The following is a 9656-nucleotide window of genomic DNA, read 5'->3' as shown; positions in this document are numbered from 1 at the left end:
ATGACTGGACCAGGCCCAAGCCATGGGCAGGGATCACCGAGGAGGAGGGGGAAGAAGAGGAGCAGAGGAGGGCCAGCTGTCAGCAGCCAGGCCACAACAGGGAAGCAGAGGGCGAAGAAAAGAAGACGGAGGGGTCCAAAGCCCTGGCTCCCAGACCTGCGGCTGACCATGGAGGACTAAATGGATCTCCAAGGCACAGGGATGCTCCGCTGCGCAGTGTTAGAGGCAGCTGTGAAACTCTTGAGACAACAGTTCCAGGATGCGGCAGGTCTTCCTTGCATCAGAGCAGTGTGCTTTCCAGTCAGACCCAGAACAGTGCCCACTGTTCAGTTCCACGTGGATTGCCAACATCAGCATGGATTTGTCACCGCATGTGAAGGTACGAAGGTGGTGGTTGCAGACAGCTACAAGGCCATGGCTTTTGGAAGTATGGCCATCAGGCAGATAGAAGACAGCTACAAAAACTACATGAAGGACCCAACAAAAAACATGGAGTATCTGGCGGTGGACCAACAATCAAGCACCAACAAAGACTGCGCCATCCATTGCATTGCAAACGCCTACGAGCTGCTGGCAGCAGACGGGAACCCGGAGTGTGTGTACAACAAGCAACTTTTGAGACCGCATCTGCTGCAGTGCTTCACCAACAGGAAGATAACTGAATTTCCCAAGGATTACAAACCAGCGGGACAACCTTCAGTGAAACCTTTTAAATGGAAGCCCTGAAGCTAGAGTGGATTCTCCATTGCATTGCTTGCCTCCCATCACCTGCAACACCAGCATCTCTGCAATGATACAGCCACTGGTCACGTAAGTAGTAGCTGACTATTCTCCTAACATGTTAATCTTTACTAACTCAGGAATTAGATGCCATGCTAGCAAATGAAAGCCACTAGCTGCTTATTAATGAACTGGCTGCTTAATAATTAACTGGCAAGTGGGCTTCATTTGCTAATGACCAAATTTTTAATATTTTTTCTTTTGGGGGAGGAGGGGGGGGGGGGTTGTTCAAATTTTTTTGCTATACCATCAAATGTATAAATGAAAATAGTTTATAATGGCATCATCCTGGGTTAGTGATGATTTACATGTAAGAAGGATTGTCCACCCGACCAAAGACATACCTTCTGCTTCCACGCTGCAAACATCTATCCGCTCCACTCCAACATCCTAATCGCCTCTGTCTCAACACTGAAGCATCCAGCTCAGCTTAAACACCCCTCTACAAGCAGCCTAATAAACAGGCTGGGTAAGTATCTAAAAACACAGCTAGGTGAGTATCTATAAGAGTCTGGGTAAGTATCTAAAAAAAAAAAAACAAAGCTAGGTGAGTATCTATAAAACAGTCTGGGTAAGTATCTAAAAAAACAAAACTAGGTGAGTATCTATAAAACAGTCTGGGTAAGTATCTAAAAAAAAAAAAAAAAAAAAAAAAACTAGGTGAGTATCTATAAAACAGTCTGGGTAAGTATCTAAAAAAACAAAACTAGGTGAGTATCTATAAAACAGTCTAGGTAAGTATCTAAAAAAACAAAGCTAGGTGAGTATCTATAAAATAGTCTGGGTAAGTATCTAAAAAAACAAAGCTAGGTGAGTATCTATAAAATAGTCTGGGTAAGTATCTAAAAAAAACAAAGCTAGGTGAGTATCTATAAAACAGTTTGGGTAAGTATCTAAAAAAAAAACAACTAGGTGAGTATCTAATAAACATGCTAGGTGAGTATTATCCTTCACTCAGGCTAGGTTCACAGTGGTCAGTTGCATAATGCATGTGTTATAATGTGTTATGATTACTGTGAACTGCAATGGAGACTGGCCATAGACTTTAATACAAAGCTTGCATGCATAGAGTTGGAATAAAGTGATCTGTTACAACGCAGTACTGTGAACAGCCCCATAGAATTGTATGGGCAGTGAGCTGACATGCAGAATTATTTAGCAATTATTCTGCAACGCAACTGACCACTGTGAACAGGGCCTTAGGGCAATAACCTTCTTCTTTATTTTTACTTTTTTGTTGTTGTTGAAGCCCCCCCTCCCCCTCCCCCCCAAAAAAAGGGAAAAAAATTCAAAAAAAAAATCCTCTTCTCTCCCTGACCCTGAACATTCTTTTGTTTGTTTTTTTAAATAATGTGTATTAGGTTTGTACTGACAGACTGACCAGATGACAAATCAGGGTTCACAATGAAGCTGGGCATACACTATTAGATATTTTTGGAGATCAGATAAACGATCGATATCCCCCTAATATTGATCCTTTATCTGAGTACCACCCTGCACAAACTGGCGGGTGACCCCTGCGCCCCCTGGGTAATCAAGAAAAGAAATAACTTTCTTAACTAATGTCTGATTGATATATTAATAAAAAAAAAATATGTGAGAATGACCTAATTTTTAATAGATTTTTGTTTTAATCAATTTTTCCATACAAACAAATGTCTAAATTATTACAAATGTCTAATGATGATTGCCCACCTTCACACAGCCAGGCATACAGACTTACACCGACTGAATGACATACCCTGACTGAAGTAGAGTGACGCACACAGACACACACTCACTGACTGCAGTGATAGGGCAGAGCTTAGAGGTTAGGAGATAAAGGGTTAGACAGACTCACCGGGACTGTAGTGATAGGGTAGGTCATACTGGTTAGATGTAGGGATAGACAGACTCACAGTGACTGTAGTGATAGGGTAGGGCATACAGGTTAGGAGATGTAGGGTTAGACAGACTCACAGTGACTGTAGTGATAGGGTAGGGCATGCAGGTTAGGAGATGTAGCGTTAGACAGACTCACAGTGACTGCAGTGATAGGGTAGGGGGCATACAGGTTAGGAGATGTAGAGATAGACAGGCTCACAGTGACTGTAGTGATAGGGTAGGGCATACAGGTTAGGAGATGTAGGGTTAGACAGACTCACAGTGACTGTAGTGATAGGGTAGGGCATACAGGTTAGGAGATGTAGGGTTAGACAGACTCACAGTGACTGTAGTGATAGGGTAGGGCATACTGGTTAGGAGATGAAGGGTTAGACAGACTGACAGTGACTGTAGTGATAGGGTAGGGCATACAGGTTAGGAGATGTAGGGTTAGACAGACTCACAGTGACTGTAGTGATAGGGTAGGGCATACTGGTTAGGAGATGAAGGGTTAGACAAACTGACAGTGACTGTAGTGATAGGGTAGGGCATACTGGTTAGGAGATGAAGGGTTAGACAGACTGACAGTGACTGTAGTGATAGGGTAGGGCATACAGGTTAGGAGATGTAGGGTTAGACAGACTCACAGTGACTGTAGTGATAGGGTAGGGCATACAGGTTAGGAGATGTAGGGTTAGACAGACTCACAGTGACTGTAGTGATAGTGTAGGGCATACTGGTTAGGAGATGAAGGGTTAGACAGACTGACAGTGACTGTAGTGATAGGGTAGGGCATACAGGTTGGGAGATGTAGTGTTAGATAACAGTATTTGTATGTTCTCGTCTGAAGCATGGTTACCTTTGTTTAGTGTCTGTGAAGTCCCATTCTGCAGATATTCCCATTTTCTGCTAGCCTGCCAGGGGGAAGTGGGAATGCCTGAGAAATGGGACATCAAACAAAGAAAACATGCTATTTTCCTATGAATCATAATTAGCTATTTACATTTGTCTCTGTGAAGTCCCTTTCTTTAGTAATCTGCTCTTCTCAGAGGAAGAGGGAATATTTCAGAAATGGAACATCACAGAGACACAGTAAAGGCACACAGCTAATCATGTCCCAGAATAGAATATACAAATACTTTTTACTATAAAAAAAAAAAAAAAACCACACAAGGTAAAAGATGACTAGCATCTATTAGAGTAGGGTAGCGTAGTGTAGGACCTGTCCGAGAGGAGTCTACCTTGGCGTTGGTGGGCAGGCTTACAATCTTTTGGCCAAAGATGTTCATGTTATCTGCAGGGAATAAGGTGCCCATAGACTTATTAATGTTACCCAGCAGATTCGATCATTATGATTAAATCTGCTAGAGATCGATGCCACAATATGGCTGTCCGATCATAATTTGAAACGTTTTCCAGATATAATCAATCCATGCTATCGATTTCTGCAGACAGAAAGGGACCCGTCCATCTGAAATGTTTTTCCCTGGGGCTGTATCCCGTTTGTGCTGGTCCTGAAGGGAGGCATTTTAGTGCACACAAGTGGCTTCCTGCCAGCAATACCCTTCACGGACACTGCAGGCCTAATTTAGCCTATGAAGGGTGACAACATGAAAGGAAAAAAAATTATCTCCCCCCCCCCAGGGCCCGCTCAGGGACTTTTGGGGGGCAGGAGGGGTCGCAGCATAAGAGGAGAGTGTGGCAGATCGGTGGGGAGGGGGGACATTCCCCCCCCCCCCCCCCCACCTCACCTCGGGCTCTCCTCTCAGCGCTCCCCCTCCTGCAATCATTGGTGGTGTTTGTGGCAGCAGCGGCGGTGCCGGCAGGATGACTCATTAGCTCTTGATAATGGTAAAGCCTACCTCCCTTTGGCCCTACCCCCCCACCCCCCAATCCAAACCCAATACATCATCTTATGCTAAGGAATAACTGCACACGGACTACTCGGCATTGGATTTAATTTAAGGCCAGAGCAGCCCTCCTTTATTCAGCCAAATTAACAATGATCCAAAACTCAGAAAAACAACAACGTATACAAAGAGCTGGGGTACAGGGGGTCCAGGAGGCACCGAATGCAGTTTGCAAAAACACATGTGACATGCAGCCTTGAACCGGCCCCCAGCCGCGCACCCGGCTCGGGGACAGCTGCATGCCCCAAATTCGTCTTCTCTCTTCGTTCACCTAAAAACACCAGATTTGTCCCGCGACAAATCCCCTTTCACATTAGAAATCGGCCTCCGAACCCCCTTTTTACCCCTCCGGCTGCAATGACAAACAAGACACACACAACACAAAACATAGAAAACAGGGAGGGAGGGAGGGAGCTTCTTCACCCACGCTCTCTCTAGCCGGAAGTGCCCGCCCCCCTTCTTCCTCCCCAGACCAGGCCGCAACTCCCCGCCTACCCCACACAAGACCACCACCCCCCTGCCTTTCCTATTCTGCTGCTGGGAGCCTCCCCCAGCCTGCCCACCAGCTAACCCCACCCCCGGCCAGGGAGACGGCTACCCCATCATGGCCGGGCCCTCCGCATTCCGCTCCGCTATAGCTCCAGGCCCTCTCTTTCTCGCCGGAGCTCTTCCGTTCTCTAATTGCAACTTCCTGTTTACACAGGAAGTTGAATGAAGCACTTAGAGAACGGAAGAGCTCCGGCGAGAAGGAGGCAATGAGTCATCCTGCCGCCACCGCCGCTGCTGCCACGAACACCACCAATGATTGCAGGAGGGGGAGCGATGAGAGGAGAGCTCGAGGTGAGGGGGGTCGCATCCCCTATTGTTACACCAGTGAATAACAGGGCCACCTCTATTTATACAGTATCATTTTTTGGCCAATTGATTAACTAAAAGACTCCTAAGCTGTGTTTTATGCAAATTTTCGCATTCCGATGTTCCCATGCACACCAAGGAAGTTAATGTATATGATATTATATATAATCAACTAAAATTCGCTTTTACATTTTCACATTTGGAATTATATACGATGTGCATGTCCATTGTGTAGAAAAAGCAAGCATGTAGGCAGTTTTTTCTACAGAAAATTGGAATGCGAAAATTCACACAACGCATGTCCAATGTGATGCCACTGACTTGCATTAGGTATGCGGCAAATGCAAATTCGCAAAAACGCAATTTGCACAGAAATTGTGTCAGGTGTGAAAGATGCCTAATAATTGTACTTTTTTTCTTTACTACAGGTTTTCAAGCCAGAGCAAGTGCTTTCTTCCTTTTTATTTTCCTGTCAGGGCTGGGAGTCACAACTGGCGGCCAATTAGAGGCCTATGTTCATTTGCTTTTTCTTTTTGGTATCAAAAAATGACCCTTTTTTTTTCAAATAGTTGGAAGGAAAGGAATTTCAAACAGGAAAACCAGAGCATCTGATCAGTGGTGCTGAGTGCATCAGAGGCCAATAATTGTCCATTATACAGTCTGTTATCATGTGGGCCATGGGAGAGAGGAAACGCAGTGCCTGGTAGTCATGCAAGCATGTCAGTCAGATACACTCCACATCCTCCATTGGCCAGAAAAGGATCAAGATGAAATGGAGCCTTCGGCAAGATAGCAGTTTTTGCCCACCGCTAATGGTCACCTGGCTTTTGTAGTAAGATTTGGTGGCGTTAGCATCCACCAAGCCCCTAGACTCTCTACAGGCCCTAGGCAGCTGCCTAGGTTTGCCTTGCAGATGATCTGGCTCTGCCATTGGCCAGCAAACCCCAGACCATAACAGTCTATTAGTAGCTCTGATAAGTGGTCACTTATGGCACATCTCAGTGGCAGGGTATTTGCCCTCTTATGGTGGCCACTAATGATCCAATCTTTTTTGTCCAATCTTACCAAATCTGTGTGGTAGAAGGGTAATCTGAGTGAATATATTGAATACATAATTTAGGCCGTCCCTCATATTACATAGAAGTGGTAAGATTGTACAAAAAAAGATTGGATCATAAGTGGGCACCTTTGGAAACTGCACAGACATAGTTTTAAGGGAACATGTAGGATATGGAAGCTGACATATGTATTTGCTTTTAAACAAAACCAGGTGGCTGGCAGTCCTGCTGATCTCTTTGTCTGCAGTAGTGTCTGAATCACGACACCTGAAACAAACGTGACTAATTCATAGTTACATAGTTATTTTGGTTGAAAAAAGACATACGTCCATCGAGTTCAACCAGTACAAAGTACAACACCAGCCTGCTCCCTCACATATCCCTGTTGATCCAGAGGAAGGCGAAAAAACCCTTACAAGGCATGGTCCAATTAGCCCCTAAAGGGAAAAATTCCTTCCCGACTCCAGATGGCAATCAGATAAAATCCCTGGATCAACATCATTAGGCATTACCTAGCAATTGTAGCCATGGATGTCTTTCAACGCAAGGAAAGCATCTAAGCCCCCTTTAAATGCAGGTATAGAGTTTGCCATAACGACTTCCTGTGGCAATGCATTCCACATCTTAATCACTCTAACTGTAAAGAACCCTTTCCTAAATAAATGGCTAAAACGTTTTTCCTCCATGCGCAGATCATGTCCTCTAGTCCTTTGAGAAGGCCTAGGGACAAAAAGCTCATCCGCCAAGGTATTATATTGCCCTCTGATGTATTTATACATGTTAATTAGATCCCCTCTAAGGCGTCTTTTCTCTAGTCAGATGTCAGTCAGAAACACCTGATCGTCATGCTTTTTCAGGGTCTATTGCTAAAAGTATTAGAGGCAGAGGATCAGCTGGACAGCCAGGCAACTGGTATTATTTAAAAATAAAGAAATATGGCAACCTCCATATACCTCTCACTTCTGGTTCTCTTTAAACACATTACTGTAAATTGCTTCATCTATCCAAGAATGACTGATGGTGTTCAGTGCATATTTCTTATACAGTATAATCTCTTCTAGTAAACTCTGATATAGTAACCGTCCAGGTCCTGACCCAGCACCATTATAAGTACATACCTCCCAACTTTTTGAGATGAGAAAGAGGGACACTTAAAGGGAACCAGAGACGAAGCACCCTTGTGTATTTTACCATATATATCAGTAAGAACATTAGAGAAAACACTTACCATGCTCTCTGTTTCATCCTCACTGCTAAAAGTGTCTGTTACCAGCTGTGATAAGAATCCCGGACTGAGCATTCAGTCTGGCTTTGCAGGGAATAATTATAGCTGAGTCATTATAGCAGAGCCACAAGGGGGCAGGCTTGGGCTTGAAAAGACACCAGAGAAGACAGACTCAGCTATAATCTTTCCGTAGCAAAGCAAGACTGAGTGCTCAGTCAGGGATTCTTATCAGAGGTGATAACAGTCAGATTAAACAGAGAACAATGAAACAAGGAGCAAAATAGGAATTTACTGTCATGTTCCCACTGATTTATAAGGTAAAATACAAGAGGGTGCTTCATCTCTGGTTATCTTTAAGCCCCGCCCCTGCCACACCCCTAATCACGACCCTGGCACACCCATAGCCACGCATACCATAAAGATTTCATAAGAAAAATATGCTGTTTTATGATTTAAACTAATTCAACATATATATTAGCGCAACCCAGACCTATCCAGCTTCTTGCTGCACTGCAGCTGTTCCCAAATGTCCGCCTATCTTTAGATGATTTTACTTGTAGTTCACCACCACCACACCAACTGATGGAAAACGACTCACCCTTTGTTAAGACCACTACAGGTCTAATTATCGTCTTGGGGTTATTCCCGGGTCACCCCCGACCTCTACGACCTCTTACTCTCACTGCTGACCTTGTCTCCTTGTTGTCATATGCCTCCAAATAAAAACTGCTCATAGCATAATACTGTTTTAAAATATTCACTTCTAAAATTTATTGCACTTACAATCTCCTTATAAAAACATCCAGCACGAGTTTTTACGGGCTCTCCCTCGTATCGGTGGCCTCTGGTGGGCTCTCTGATGACACCTCACTACTCCGGTTTGGCCGCCGCGCGCTCAGCCGTCCGTCCGTCTCGGCGTCTCCCACCGCTCGTACACTCCGCGACACTTCCTGGGTTCCGCCCTACTAGTTTCGTCACAACAGTGACTCATCAGGAGCTGGGGCCCTGATTGGTGCAGAGTGTTTTAGCTACCAGCTCCCTCCCCTTCCCTTCCTCTCTGACCAATAACAATGTTCTATTCTCGTGCATGTTAATTAGCTATGCATTCATGCTGGACTAAAACCCAGATTTATGTTACGTATAAGACACTGTCCCACATATTGGGCATAACATACATTCCTCCCTTCATATTTCCCCGCCCAACATGCACGACTGTGCAGAGCCCAACAGGGTTACGATAAGGTGAGATCTCGTATCACATAGAAATTACAACCTACCCCTACACATACAATTACTATCTTTCCCCACCATCCTTCTTACTACCATACATTATTTACACAGCACAGTACATATATATATTATAGGAAAAAGAGTTAGCTCAATTATCGCCCAAGAAACAGACAAGATCAATATCTATGTTTAGACCCTCCGGTCTCAAAGTATTAATCTCAAGCTGGCCACGAACGGTCCAATTTCTAGAGAAAAATCGTTCGAGCGATCAGAAATTCTGATCGGATTGGTTGTAAATAATCTCCATTGGTGGAGACAATCGATTATGAACGAGTGAAAAAAATGTCGCCCGAATGAATTTTCGTCGAACGAAAATTTGGATTTTCTTGGTGGTCGTGATAGATAGGAAGCAAAGATCGATAAGTTGATGGTTTGGTGAACGATTTTTCATCCAATCAGAATTTCTGAACGCTCAAATGATTTTTCCCTAGAAATTGGACAGTTAGTGGCCACCTTCATATACCGTATATTCCGGCGTATAAGACGACTGGGCGTATAAGACGACCCCCCAACTTTTCCAGTTAAAATATAGAGTTTGGGATATACTCGCCGTATAAGACTACCCCTCTTCCAACGCACACCAAATTAAAATAAAAATAAAAAAATCATATACTGGTGCTGTGTATGAACAGATACTGGTGCTGTACTGTATGTGTTACCAGCCGGTATTTAACA

Source organism: Hyperolius riggenbachi, chromosome 3 (assembly GCF_040937935.1).
Source record: "Hyperolius riggenbachi isolate aHypRig1 chromosome 3, aHypRig1.pri, whole genome shotgun sequence".
In the NCBI taxonomy this organism is placed as follows: Eukaryota; Metazoa; Chordata; class Amphibia; order Anura; family Hyperoliidae; genus Hyperolius; species Hyperolius riggenbachi.
Note: the sequence above shows the minus strand (reverse complement) of the source record.